Genomic DNA, 14391 nt, shown 5'->3' on the forward strand with positions numbered 1-14391 from the left:
TGCTGCTGTGCCAGGCTTTTAATCAAAAGAGAAGGTTTGACTGTGACCATTTCCAGCAGGTCTGGTTTAGGGGTGCGCTTCTTGTCTGGGGTAGTTTTTTAGAAGGTCATTTAGGGATCCTCACTCTAATTTTGCCCTGGATTGGCACCTGGGTGCTTTCCTTGGCTCTGGATCCCAGCCCAGGGCTGGATCTAGCTTTCAAGTTCGAATAACCTGCATATTCGGTTGCACAGACCGGTGATATCCTGCTCACACAGGCCAGTGAGGTGGTGCAAGATCACAGGTTTCCCCACAGATGGGCTGTTCCTCTGATGAACCTCCAGAAAGATCTGGGAGCACTGAGAAGACATTCAGTAAGTGTAAGGTGACTACTAACCTGCTTGCAGTCAGGAGCTCACAGCGTATGTTTCCTGTGGATGACTTTGGGCTTGCAAGTTAGCAGTCCAGGCACCTTACTCTTTCCCCACGATCATTTTAGTCAATGTGTTTCAAATGTCCTGGAGCTCATCCAGGTTGCAAGCTAAGTGTTTTAGAGTAGTATGTTGAGAGAAAGCATTTTTTCTTCTACTAATGCCGATACTAAACACCAGCCATGTCAGGCTGCTTCTTTAAAACTTCTTTGAACTTCGGATGCATCTCTGCAGCCCACAGCTTTGTGTAACTGCAGAGGTTTGTTCAGTTTGGCTGGATGTTGTATAATCAATCTTTTATTTTCCTTTTGCTTGCGATCATGTTATGGAGGCTGCCTTCTTAAATTTCAGCAGCCCTAAGGCAGCTTGAGTCATGTATGAGGCTCTTTTTTGTGCTGTTGTGTAAGGTAGTAACTTGCAAAGGTCATGGGAATGAGTTATTTAAAAACTGAAACATGCTGGGCTCTATCCAGCTTGGAATAGATGAGCTCAGAAAGGCATTTACGTTTTAAATTACAGCTTTGGTTATCAAGGACTGGTTGACTTCAAGTCAGTATTTCTGTTTCCTTAGCACACTGCAGTAGCACAAAATATTCCTGTTTCTTTCCTTATGTGTTGCTGATATAATCATGCATTCACACATGACACAGCGAATAAAATATTTGCCTTCAGTTCTCAGAAAACAAATGCATTCACAAATACTGTCGTCGTAGGCACAGCCTTCATGCTCATTCATTTTCAGTGCTCACAGCAATTAATCTCCCTTACCGTTTGTTCTCAATGGAAAACATTAGATTCACGGTCGTGGTGCGCACTTGAGTGCTTTGTTCCACCCAGTGGACAACCGGGTTGCGATGTGTCACTATGCTGTTGTGTAGTCTGGCTCAGTCCTAGCAATGCCACTCGGGGAGAAGGGACAAGAACAGCTAACTCTGGAGGTCCCTAGGGCAGGTACGCGCTGTCGCCCATCTGGTTTAAGCCACCCAGCTGCGCCCTCAATTTATAGGAAGCTTTTTCTTGCTTTCTCCTTCGTGTCCCCTCCCAGGCCCTCCAAGTCACCACCCATGTGGGAGTGTGTCCAGGTGTACTATAAGGTGTAAGTGCTCTGAACTACTCAAAAAGCACTTTTGAACTCACCTCGTTTCACAGGGCAGTTCCGGGCTCATGAAGCAGAGCAGGGCCGGCAGCAGTCTCTGGCAGAACGGAAGGGCATTGCAGAGGGGCCGGGGGAGCAGGAGGGAATAGAGTCACACCCTGGCAGTGATTTTGTTCTCTCCATCAGCCCGTGCAGCTATCCCAACATAATTTTTTCCATTTGTGAAATTCCGTATGTGCAATTGTAATTTACTCCCGTTTTCATGCAGCAAAATGTAATCAGCCTGTGGTCACATCAACTCTTCTTGAAAACAGTAAGAGAAAGTTATGGGATGGGAAAAAAATACATTAAATTGGTTTGGGATGAAAAAGCAGTTAAATTACTTTGTTTACTGAGAACTAAACTAGTACAATCCACCTCCTAAGATATTGCACCAGTGTCACAAAATTAAGTAATAGCATGTCCCATACAGGCTGGTAGTACAGTGTACTGGTACATGGTACAGGCAGAAAGCGGTTAAGCCATGAGTTGTGGAGTCACATATGTGCATGTAAGCGAGCAAAAAAAAAGTAATGAAGGGTAGAAATGCAAAGGGCACAGTAAAATGGGTTCGGGGACATGACACGGAAAGGAAGGAGAATACTGGGGAGAAAAGGGCTTCCTGGAAGAGGCTTGAATGTGAGCACAGGTGGGCTCTTGCTGTTTTCCCACCTGCTTTTTGCTGTGTTCAGAAAAACAAGATCTTTGTACATGTCTTTTTAAATAAATGAATTGTATGGAAAATAACACTTGAGTCTATTTTGGTATACCCAATACCAGCATCACGACTCGAGGTGATTGCTAGGATCAAACTGGAACGGCTACAAAAGGAGAGCTGAAATAAGGCAGAGCAGGGGCTGTGAAGCTGCAAGGGTTTAAAGACATTAGCAAAAAAAAAAATCCCAGTGATTTTCCTAGATGCAAATCTTTGGTTTGTGTTTAGAATCATAGAATCATAGAATCATTCAGGTTGGAAAAGATCTCTAAGATCATCAAGTCCAAATGTCAACCCAACAACACCATGCCTGCTAAACCATGTCCTGAAATGCCACATCTACACGCTTTTTGAACACCTCCAGGGATGGTGACTCCACCACCTCCCTGGGCAGCTTGTTCCAATGCCTGACCACTCTTTCAGTGAAGAAATTTTTCATGATATCCAATCTAAACCTCCCCTGACGCAACTTGATGACATTAGATGCAATGTGATGCCATTTGCATGTATCAGTGGGTAAAATCTATCAGATTCAAAGGTCTGTGTGTTTCTTGCATATTAATAATGGAAAAAAAAAAGAGGCAAAAAGCAATGCCTTAGGTTAATCTGTAAACTGCTGCCTGAGTCTGCCATCACCTGGAAACTGGCAACAAGCTCACCTTCCTCCAGAGGAGAGCTGTAAAACCAAGCAAGAGAAATCTGCAGAGAAAAAGTCTGTTCGCTTCTCTGACACTGCTCTTATCCTGCTGAACGATCTCAGGTCGAGCAAGTGGAATACGGCATGTTCTGCAGGCAGACGGCTCCTGGCAGGCAGGCAGCGCAGCTGCGAATAGACACTCTGTGCCAAACATGAGTCTGTAATCTACCACTCTCCAGTTGTCAGCTTTTGGAGGATACCATTTAGTCGTTTCCCGGGAAGACAAAGGGTGCCCATCAGAGCTAATGGTACTTTACTTGCACACGCGTTGCCATGTGGGAGGTTGTTTTAAGGCGCACTTGGAAAATGAGCAGGACTGATGCAAAATGACAGCAATGATGTTGATGCAGGAATGTGCTGCCAGGCAGCTCTGAGTCCCTGAACCCTTTGTCAAACAAGTAGGAGTTTTCTTCTGACTCACTTTTCTCAGCCGCCTAAATAAGAGAGCAAGTGCACCTCAGGAGAAGCGAGGAGTGTGTTAATTTTCATTGACTTTTAATTTGAAGACTGTGTAACTGAATGAAACCACTGTAGTAATCTGGAAAGGGTATCTGAAAGCCCTGTTGAATCAGAGATAATTCCTCCCCTCTCTCTGAACAGCACATATAGAAAAGCTGCTTTGTTCGGAGGCACAGTATCCCCACCAGCGCTGGCAAAGACTCTTCTCCGACTTGGAGCAGCTGTAGAAAGTCACTTCAGGCTGCCGCAGCGTTTCCGGGGCTGCAGTGAAGGTCAGCGTGTTGTGTCCTTCAGCCGTGCGGAGTTTTGATTAGCGAATCTGCGTCGTCAACATCCCTGAACAGCTTCCAGACGGCAATACGTGTCAGGGCTCCCACGTGCACGAGAAGCGCGCTCCCGGCGCTCAGCTTGTGCTCAGAGCCACAGGACTCACCGTGCAGCGTTAATGCCTGCTGCGGCAAGGCTCACACCCAAACGTTCCAGTCGTGTCAGGGAAGAAAAGTTTATAAATGTTGTTTGGCTGCCAGGTCTTCCTCAAAAAGAAAAAAACCAACCCACAAACCCAAAACCCAGGAGGCTACTTGAAAATACTTGAGGATGACCCACGAGAGTAAACAAACCTGCGGATCTCAAGTGCCTGCCTGCCTGCTCGTAACCAGTAACGCCAACCCTCTTGTGAGCAGGGGTTTTGTATATAAAGCAAGGAAAACCTGATTAAAGGGAAGGGGACTGGAGCGTAGCGGAGTCTTTCCCCACACTGTACCGTTTTCCATGATCTTTCCTTGAGGCTGCGTTTACAGCGCTCATGGTGCCAGACCCTCCTATTTTCAGGATCTCAGCATGCCTGCAACAATCACAATTCTGCCAGGTGTCTCGCCACCTCTGCCTTGTATTTTGTGACCGTGTCCAAGCCGTGTTTGGCCCTGCTACCAAACCCAAGCCATCAGATGTAGCGTGGCGTTGTGAAGCCACATGCTCCTGACCTCGTCCGGGCTTTGCCGTCACGCTGTGGAGGGGGAGGTTCAGCAAGAAGAGTCCTGCCAAAAGTCTGCCCGTCCCTGTGAACTAGAAATTCCTTCTTTCTTGCGGCGAAGCACCTCTGACCAAGCTGGTGTGGCTAAGGATTAGGTTAAGGGATTGCCTGGTATAGCTGTGGTGCGGTTGCTTCTGTATGGTACGCTGGTATAGTGAATGTCAAAGTGAATACAGGATCTGGAGCATTCTTCCACTGCTTTTGGTCACCAATAAATAGAAAGCGAAAGCTCATTCACCAGCTGCCTCAAACCAGGCAGCTACATCAAATATATGAAGAGGAAGGATTTGATTTTGGTGTCTGAAAATTACTATTTTTCTTCATAGAATAGAATCATAGAATGGTTTGTGTTGGAAAGGACCTTAAAGATCATCTGGTTCCAACCCCTCTGCCATGAGCAGGAACACCTTCCACTACACCAGGTTGCTCAGAGCTCCATCCAACCTGGCCTTGAACACTGCCAGGGAGGGGGCATCCACAGCTTCTCTGGGCAACCTGGTCCAGTGCCTCACCACCCTCATGCTGAAGAATTTCTTCCTAATATCTAATCTAAATCTGCCCTCTTTTAGTTTAGAGCCATTACCCCTTGTCCTATCACTACACACCCTTGTGAAAAGTCCCTCTCCATTCTTCCTGTAGGCCCCTTCAGGTACTGGAAGGGTTCTCTAAGGTCACCCTGGAGCCTTCTCTTCTCCAGGCTGAGCTGCCCCAACTCTCTTAGCCTGTCCTTGTTGTCCCTTGTGTCCTTCCTTTTGCTTTATCCTCTGTCAGCTACAGCCACTTTTCTGTACCAGAAAAAAATAGAGAGAAATGCTGTGTGAAGCAGAGCTGAATGACAGGCCTGCGCCACGTGCCAGGGAGCACCTCCCTGGCAGCCCAGAACATCAGAGGAGCTGGGTGCGGAGAGGAAATGTCACTATATTGATCTCTTACTTCTGTTTTGTTTTGTTTTCTGTTAATACCACATTACTCCATTATTTGAGGTCACGTATGGTGAGCACTGGGAACTGTGACGACGCAGCAAGCCGAGGCTGCTGACGCCAACAAAGGTAGGAGGGAAAACATAAATTTAAGTGAGAGAAGAATTTGTGTCACCTTTGGATTTTGTACAATCAAGAAAAACTAAAATACTGTTGCTGACAGTGCCAGCTTTTAACACCAACTGCACAATTACAGTACATTGTATTAGAATTTATGTTAATACTTAATTTTGGATTTCACCTCTTTTTTTTTGCTTGCCCATCATCTTGGAATGTATCTCCCTTAACGTCTGGCCACTCTGGAAAGACATGTCCCTGTAGTCAACATGAACAGGGAGTGCAGAGGTAATGTCAAATGATTTCTGCAAATATGAACTTCCTTGAATATTTAATTTTTGTGAAAGTTCATGCCTTTGAAACGTTTGTATGCCAATGATGTAGGTAATTTATTCAGGCTTTCTGAGTGCACTATTTTTCTATATTCTCAGTTAAATACTGTGAATGAAGGTTACCATAGTTACAGCGGAGTTCAGAAATGAGCTCTATTGTATTGTAATTCTACTTTCTTATCTCGCTCCTCTTGCTCTGATACAGCAAAAGACACATTTCCATCTCTGTAATGAACCATGATATGAAAGATTTTGCTCATTCATTTAAAAATGCTTGAGCAAATGGGGGGGGGGCATTTTTCTTCCTCTTGTTTTCACCAAAGCGAGTGAGCAACATGGTACTTCCTGCACCCAGTCTGCATACCTTCTGTGCATAATTTCAGCTTAGTCCTTGAAATTTAGTTTGGCATTTTAATTCACTGCAAAAATAGACACCATAAAGTAAACAGATACACCCACGACTTCCTTTTATAAGGGATATATTGCGTGTGAGACCTGCATTATGTTGGCATTTATTGTGACCAAAACAAAGGCCCAACGTGACTGGAGTCAGCAGGTCTTAACATCGAGTTCTGTGTGGTCTGGATAGGGTCTTAAGACCTGGTAAGGTCCTGGTAAGCAGGAGTCGTCAAAGACTTCATGTAATATCTACTGAAAAGCGAATGCCTTTTCTTCTAGATGAGGAACGACCAGGTGTCTGTCTTACTGTCAGAACAACTTGTCTCCATGAGCTGTTTGCTAACACATCAGAAATTACACATGAATAATTGACAACGATTCAGGAGCTTTTTCAGGTTGCTTTTTCACCACAAAGCAGACGGGGAGCCGGGTCATCCCGCCCTGCAGGTGAGGGCTCCCAGCACCTGGGTCTGCCCCGTCCTCACCAGTGAGAGCAATGCCTGCTCCGGGCTGCCGCTGCTCCCGGGTCCGAGCGGGGAATGGGGCAGGGACTCAGCCACACAGCTGTTGTCGCCTTGGAATTTGTTAAACAATTAGCACCTACAATGAATATATATATAATATACGTATAATATAATAAATATGCTTTATTCTCCTAAGATGGTGGGTGGGAGGGCACATCCGCAGTGCAAGAGCGGGCAGGGCCAACCTTCATCCTGTGAATATTTTCCTGGAATTTTTTTTCCCAGACAGGAATGAGGCGTGTCTGTGTGTTACAGCAGGGATCCGCTGGCCATTTGGGACAAACCACCATAAACTCACACGAACTGGGCTCTGTTTTAGAATGTGATGCTTGATGCAACACTGGTAGAACATTAAGGAAAACCAGCATGTGCACATCACATCTAGATAGTGGGCATAATGAAATATGCATTTCATACCTTTAGTGAAGTAAATCTTCAGTTTACTTGCAGCCTGTGAACTGCGACGGCACATGCTTGACTGAGCACTGCTGCTGACGGATCGCTGTGCGAGGATGCCTTACGCTGGGGGCTGAGCCGCTTGGTGAGTCACTGGAGTAGAACGCACAGCAGAAAAGCTCATTTCCCCAGTTACTCAGAGGTAAAATATTTTTGGATCCATGCCTGGTTTGTGCTAGGAATATTAAGGATGTTTCTGTTTTTCTGATAAAGTTCAGTTAAGAGACGGAGAGAGAGATACCATTGCAGTTAGCACTGAATTCTCCCAGCCTACAGCTGAGTTTTCACTTCCAAATCAGTTTGCACGTCTCTGTCTGAAACATGGCTTGAAACAGTACGGTCGGCTGTTGTATCGAACACAGAGGGCTGCATTTGTTCTTTCATCTTTGCCGTATATTTAATCCCCCATAGCAAACTAGCATTCAGCCCTCATCTGAAACATGGACCATAGGAAATCTGTAATTTTTCAAGCCTTGATGGAGTAATTAGAAGATGAAAAGTCATATGATAAAAAAAAAGATTTTAAAGGAATAAATGCATGTTTAGCTCAGTTAAAGTTATCCCAGTTCTTCAAAATAAAGAATGGAATTAAACCCATGTTTTTAATGAAAACCAAAGCAGTGGAAGGAATGCCCAAATTCTCCCATAGTGAAAATCTGAGGAGGTTAAGAGTGAAATAGCGCTGGAGCTGGAGGCCAGCCGGTAAAGCGGGGCACATTCTGCGCTCGGGTGTCTGTGCACGGTGCTGGTCGCCTCTCATGACATCTGGATGTGAGCATCTGAGCGCAGAACTTGCTCTGCCAGCAGCAAACACAGCAAAAGCAGACAACCAAAGAGAAAGAGGAGAAGGACTGATCAGTTGTGTGTCTCCAAGTTCAGTAAGTCCGTGTCTGTCAGGGTGGGACAAGGATGGGCCATTTCCCAAATCAAAGTGTTTGTCTCTCCATTTATTGATTCCTAACCTCTTCTAAACATGTTATTTCTCGTGCCCATTCTGTTTCTGAGGAGATGGCTGCTTTGCTGCAGAGGGCAGCAGGGTCATCTGAGCTGCGTATGGTTCTGACGGACCAAAAAAGGGCACCGCACTGAACCTGATGAGGATTTCTGGCTGTTTCTGCTGGAGGCGGAATAGTACAACTTTGTTGGCAGATGCTTTTAATGCATTAAAGCAACAAGGTCTGGCAATCAAGTAGTGGTAGGGAAGACAGGGTGATACATCAAGCCAGGATAGATTTGTCATAAGAAGGCATGTCCTAACCCCTGCTGTAGGCATCAAACCTCAGTAGTGGCAAGGAGAAAACTTTTCTCCCCCTCAAGCCCCTCGTCTTTCCTCGTGTTCTGTTGTCTGCTGTTCCCCATGTCACTTGCTCCTTTTACTTTCCTCAAGCAAAAGAAATGAGATGTCTTTGGTGCCTTTCCTCAAATCCTGCCGGGACTGTGGGACACCTTCTCTGCTCTCCGCTTGGGGTCTGCCGCCCTTTGCAGCTGGTGCTCCTTTGCTCTCACCTGCATTAGATGATGCTAAACTAGGCCTTTGGAGGAATGTGTGCATGTCTGATATGGTTGTTAGTGAGGAATTCAAGCCGATGCTTATAACTAAGCAGACACTTAACCACAGCTAATCAACCAGAAACAGCAACGGAAGCATTTGAAAGGGAGGTTATAAGTGTGTGCCTTGTCCCTTTTGGGGCTGGGAAGTGTGTCAGTCAGAGCTAGGTATCTGCAGTTCTGCAAAATGTCCTTGAACATCACCTTTAGTGTGAGTCCTGCAGGCTGGGTCTCTCCGAGCCGCGCAGTGCTGGTCAGGCAGCTGAACATCTCGGTGTGGGTAAGGAAAGGAGGGCTGCGGGCTTGTCACCTTGTACTAAAAGCCCTTGGGCTGTGCAGAGTAGCCCCTCCAGCAGTTCTAAAAGACCTGCCCAGCTGGACGTCCAGTCTTGCCCTGGGTGGTGTAAGGAAAGGTCTATCCAGAAGAAGAGACTATCATAGCCGCAGCCAAAGCCGTGCGTCTCTGGATCCACCCTAGCTCTGGATCTCATACAGGCAATTTCACTCTGGCTTACATAAGAGAAGCAAGACCTGTTTTTGCGACACCTTGGAAATCATCAGCAAATAGCTCTTATAAACATCAAACACAGCTGAGATAAACACCTGGATAAAAGGACAAATTGTGTGCCCTCAATACGGAAAAGCCAGCACTGAGGGAAATAGATTTTCCTGTAAGAAATCTGCAGGAAAAGCTGCAGTTCCTGCAAAAAGTGAGACGAGAGGATGGAGAGTTACAAACCCTGAGCACTCTCCTTTCCCAGCAGTGGGAGGATGAGTGGTGGGTTTGTTCCTCACAGACCACAACGCATATGTGGAGAAAAGGGATGCCATCCAGAGGGACCTGGACAGGCTTGAGAGATGGGTCTGTGTGAACCTCATTCAGATCAACAAAACCAAGTGCAAGGTCCTGTACCTGGGTTTGGACAATCCCAAGCACAAATAGTTAGCACTGAATTCTCTCAGCTTACAGCTGAGTTTTCATTTCCAAATCAGTTTGCACGGCTCTGTCTGAAACATGCCTTGAAACAGTACGGTTGGCTGAAACAGTACGGTTGAGCAGTCCTGATACGAAGGACTTCGGCTTGTTGGTCGACAAAAAGTTCAACGTGACCTGGCAATGTGCAATCGCAGTCCAGAAAGCCAACCGTACCCTGGGCTGCATCCAAAGCAGCGTGGACAGCAGGTTGAGGGAGGGGATTCTGCCCCTCTGCTCTGCTCTGGTGAGAGCCCACCTGGAGTCCTGCATCCAGCTCTGGAGCCCTCAGCACAGAAAAGACATGGACCTGTTGGAGCAGGTCCAGAGGAGGGCCACAAAAATGATCAGAGGGATGGAACACCTCTCCTGTGAGGCAAGGCTGAGAGAGTTGGGGCTGTTCAGCCTGGAGAAGAGAAGGCTCCAAGGAGACCTTAGAGCAGACTTTCACTACTTGAAGTGGCCTATGAGAAAGCTGAAGAGGGGCTTTTCACAAGGGCATGGAGTCATAGGACAAGGGGCAGTGGCTTCAAGCTGAAAGAGGGTAATTTAGATTAGATTTAGATTAGATGTAAGAAAGAAATTCTTCACTGTGAGGGTGGTGAGGCACTGGAAGAGGTTGCCCAGAGAAGTTGTGGATGCCCCCTCGCTGGCAGTGTTCAAGGCCAGGGTGTATGGGGCTTTGAGCACCCTGGTCTAGTGGAAGGTGTCCCTGAGGGGAGTCGGAACTAAATTATCTGTAAGGTCTGTTCCAACATAAGCCATTCTCTGATTCTCTGATTCTATATATCTGATTTAAAAATGAAGTTTGGATAAACATGTAGACATGTATGAGACCTGAATGGAAATCCCGGGGTTTAGATTGGTTGTTTAGGGTTTGGTGTTCCTGCAAACCTCCTTATTTCCCAGGAATCTCCTTTTGTGTTATCCAGGTCCTCTTCAGTGTGTTCCGGCTCCTCATTCCCTGAATGTGGGCATGGGAATCCTAATGTCCTTTGTGTGAGGGTCTCCTCAGGGATGCCAGGCCCTGTCCTGTGCTGCAGGGAGCTAAGCTTTGTTCCTGCTGGGTGTTTCCAGGCTTCCCAGCCCTGGAAAATAAAAAGTCTGAAATATTAGGAGCCCCCTGGAGCTGCAGATGCAGGAGTCCTGGAAGACCGTGCAGCTCAAGAAACCAGCAAGTAATGAAGCATGTCCTGAAAAAATCTGTTTCATTTTTCCTCAGAAGTTCATTAAAAGCTGCTCTGCTGGCTCAAAGCGTGCTGGTTTTGATGAACTGGCATTCTCTGATGAAAACCTGTTGTTCTGATGGAAAATCTCCTGGTGGCTGTAGGATGTACATTGCAGCCTGGCAGATCTGCGACGGCCAGTGTCATCTGGGCAGGTGAGCCCCGAGCCCTCACGCCCATGGAGCACAGTCGAGGTCTGTGAGCTGCCCTCGGACAAGGCCGGGACCGGAGAGGAGCAGGGTTACGGGCGCGCAGCTCCTTCTTCACATCTCCCACAGCCAGCTGCTGGGAGGGCCTGGCCCTCCCCTTCCTCGCCTGTTGACACAGTGGGGTTACTGGGGCTCGTGTATCCCCAGAGCAGTTTCTAATTTGTTTACTGACAATGACAAAATCCCGTTTTTACTTCTGTCAGCAGAGCTGATGTGGCTGTAAACGAGCAGGCTGCTTTGCCTCCTGCATTATCAGCAAAATTGCCAGCTGAGCACTAACTCTTGGACCCTGTTGTGGCTGATGCTCTGATGTATGGAGCAGAGCAGCAAAACAACTCACCTGTTTACATTTTGCTATGCCAGGGGTGAGAAAAATGTGATTTTAACCACTGAATTGACCGAGTGCACAAACTGGGAATGTATGTGTATGCAGGTGGGTATAGGGCCCCAGCATACAACTTCATGGAAGTGTGTTTCTGATCATAATTGATGGAAAACAGCTGGGCTTTTGGTAAAGTCTAGCTGTTTTGCCTCAATTCATACTTCCTGAGTAAATCTCATAAAATGTAGATGGCAGTGATAAGAAGCTGATAGCCCTGGAGTGATTTGTGTGTTGTTCCATGTAACAATACATATATATATAACATACACATATAGCAATACGATATGACAACTTTAACTTAGGTTATTGTAGACATAACATTACAAAACCAACATTAACGTAAGATAATCACAGGGAGATTGTTTTTAATTAGCTCCAGGGCCATACTTTCTCCATTGGAAACACCAGTTCTGCTGTTTTGTCCCTGTAGCCTCCTCACTTGGCGCGGAAAGCAGGGACAGGACGGGATGGGGTTACAGGCAGCACAGGAGGACAGAAGAATAAGACCGACACAAGAACAAGACACGACAAAGACACAGCATGGAGCAGGCTGAAGCAAATACACAGAAGGAAATTCATGATAACAAATAAAATAGCAAGTATTTAAGGTCACTTCCTGGCAGGGGGAAGTTTTATAACCTAGTGTTTTGCAGCGTTTAATATATTTTTTCATCTGTCATTCTCTAGCCACAGACGTAAATATCTGTGTAATCTTCCACGTCTACCTCTCTCCCTCTGTGGGATCCCGTTCCATGCATGTTGTTTTGAAGTCCCTTTAAGGCACATTTTGTGCTTTTGTAGGACACTTAAAAACCCAGGTGGACTTCAACGCAGAGGTTGTCACAAGCAGAAGTGGAAGGCTCTTTTTTAGCTTCTGCCTCGAAATCATCCCCTGGGCAGCCAGCAGTACCAGAGTCTGTTACGGGGTGATGGGGGAGGTCACGGTTTTGGTCGCTTTGAAGAAGCCTCAGCACTGAAACCCAACTGGCAGCGCTGGGCTCGCTGCTGGAAAGGCAGCACATCCCCAGCCCCAGTGCTTTCAGCCTTCAGCCCAGGTATTTTTAGCAAACAACAGCAAACTTCATCAAGAGGCATTTCTCCAGTGTTCCCAGATGTTTTTACCCTCCTCCCTGCAATGCCCTCTATCCCAGGAAAGAAAATTAAATCCTGTATCGGTCCTGGGTGCAGAATTTCCCCCAGGCCAAAGGCAGTCCTGTGGTTGCTTTCTGTCCAAGGAAAAGCCTGGCTTTGTCTGACCTGGCTTGTGTCAGCGGCTGGGCATGGGAGTAGCCGGGCGGGACGGTGGTAGCCAGAGCTGCCTGGTGGTAGCCAGAGCTGCCTGGTAGCCCCGCTCCCGGTGGCAGCCCTGTCCCTTGGAGAGGCTGCAGGGCCGGCATCCCTCCCGCCGCGGGACGTGTGGGCCAGGGGACGCTCGGTACTCTGCCATGCGGTGACAGGCAGGGATGTCATGCTTGGGAGAGGCAGGGGGAATGTCCTTGGAGAGGATGAAGGAGCGGACTTGTGGGCTTAGGAGGGAAGAGGGATTTGGGGCAATGGCCAAGCAAACCCCGGCGACATGTCCAAGAGCGGTGTGACAAGTCCTTGTCCCTGGGGCACCGGGCCGGCATGGCAGAGCCTCCCTGGCTCCCCTTCCTGCGGCAGCGAGGAGGAGATTGCCGCTGAGCAGAGCTTGGTCTGACAGCAGAGCTGCTGCTGTGCAATGGGTTGGATCCCAACGTGTCATCTCCATGCCAGAAAGGCCGTTTCGGAGGCGGGTGGGGTGTGGGATCGCTGCTGCGGCTGCGCTGGGAGCCGCAGCTGGAGAGGGGAAAACCCCCTTCCTCCCTCAGCCCCCACAGCTTATGGCAGCGTGCCTTTCGTCCCACTTTTTCACACGCTCCCCACAACGCCGGCTGCGGTGCAATCGCCCCTGCCAGCTCTCTGCCGCGTTTTGGGCGTGCAGCCCCCCAGCCCAGGAGCCAGCCCAGCTCCAGCAAGGCTCCGGCACCGGCTCAGCCTTCCCAGTTCTCTGAAGCTGTATCTTGTTTAAACCCGCATGCTCAGGCGCAGGCAAAAGGGGAGTTCTCAGTTGTGTCCCTTCGTGCCGTCCCATAGCCCCCCCGTTCCCCCCGCCGCAGGCTGGTGCAGGCTTCCAGCAGAATTACCGGGGAGCGGGGCGGCGGGGAGCCCAGCACAAACTCCTGCCGCTCGCTGCCAGGAAGGGGCTTCACTGGGAGGCCCCCCCACTTTCTCTCCAGGTTACGAAAGAAATTTAAACTTTTTTAAATTTTGAACTTTTCTAACAGGTCTAACAGCAATCGCGAGTCAATGCTGCTCCGGGACTGAGCAAACAAGAGGGAGGTTGTTTAAAACATTTCTGTTCCCGTTTTGGCTCGAGTACAGCCTTCATTCCACGTGTGTAAACCCAGAGAAAAAATTGCGTTTTGTGAACAGCGGCCGAGTTCGTCAGCAGCAGGCGTACCTTCCCCTGCTCTGAAATCAACCCTGAAAATAAATATTTTGGGAGCAAACTGTGCAAGAGCCTGTGCGATGGGGCAGCAAGGGGGAACAGCCCAGCGGTGGGGGTTCAGTGCGTGCTTGGTGGGTTTTTTTTGAGAAGGGCATTTAAAGGCAGTAGCGTCACCGGCCAAAGCAAACAGGGTGATTTCCCCTCTCCCTTAGCTAAAATCAATCCTTGGCAACAGGGGAGACGGAGTGCTGCAGCATCACCAGACTTTGGACGGGGATGTGAGCTTCGGGGCAGTTTTATGACTGCTTGCAGCCTGCCTTAAACTCTGAAGCAATGCCTTGGGGCCAGGAGGGTAGCTGGACCCTGTTGGCTCTTGGGCTAATGGT

The 14391-nt window shown here is 48.0% G+C and overlaps 1 long non-coding RNA gene across 1 annotated transcript; it reads left to right on the plus strand.

The window, feature by feature from the left end:
• The first annotated feature begins 247 nt into the window (after positions 1 to 247).
• Positions 248 to 12137, plus strand: LOC142360834 (uncharacterized). Its single transcript, XR_012763406.1, has 3 exons — positions 248 to 353; positions 10941 to 11099; positions 11966 to 12137. It is a non-coding gene; the product is annotated as an uncharacterized LOC142360834 (long non-coding RNA).
• The last annotated feature ends 2254 nt before the right edge of the window (positions 12138 to 14391 follow it).

The sequence above is a fragment of the Opisthocomus hoazin genome, chromosome 3 (assembly GCF_030867145.1).
Source record: "Opisthocomus hoazin isolate bOpiHoa1 chromosome 3, bOpiHoa1.hap1, whole genome shotgun sequence".
Classification (NCBI taxonomy): Eukaryota; Metazoa; Chordata; class Aves; order Opisthocomiformes; family Opisthocomidae; genus Opisthocomus; species Opisthocomus hoazin.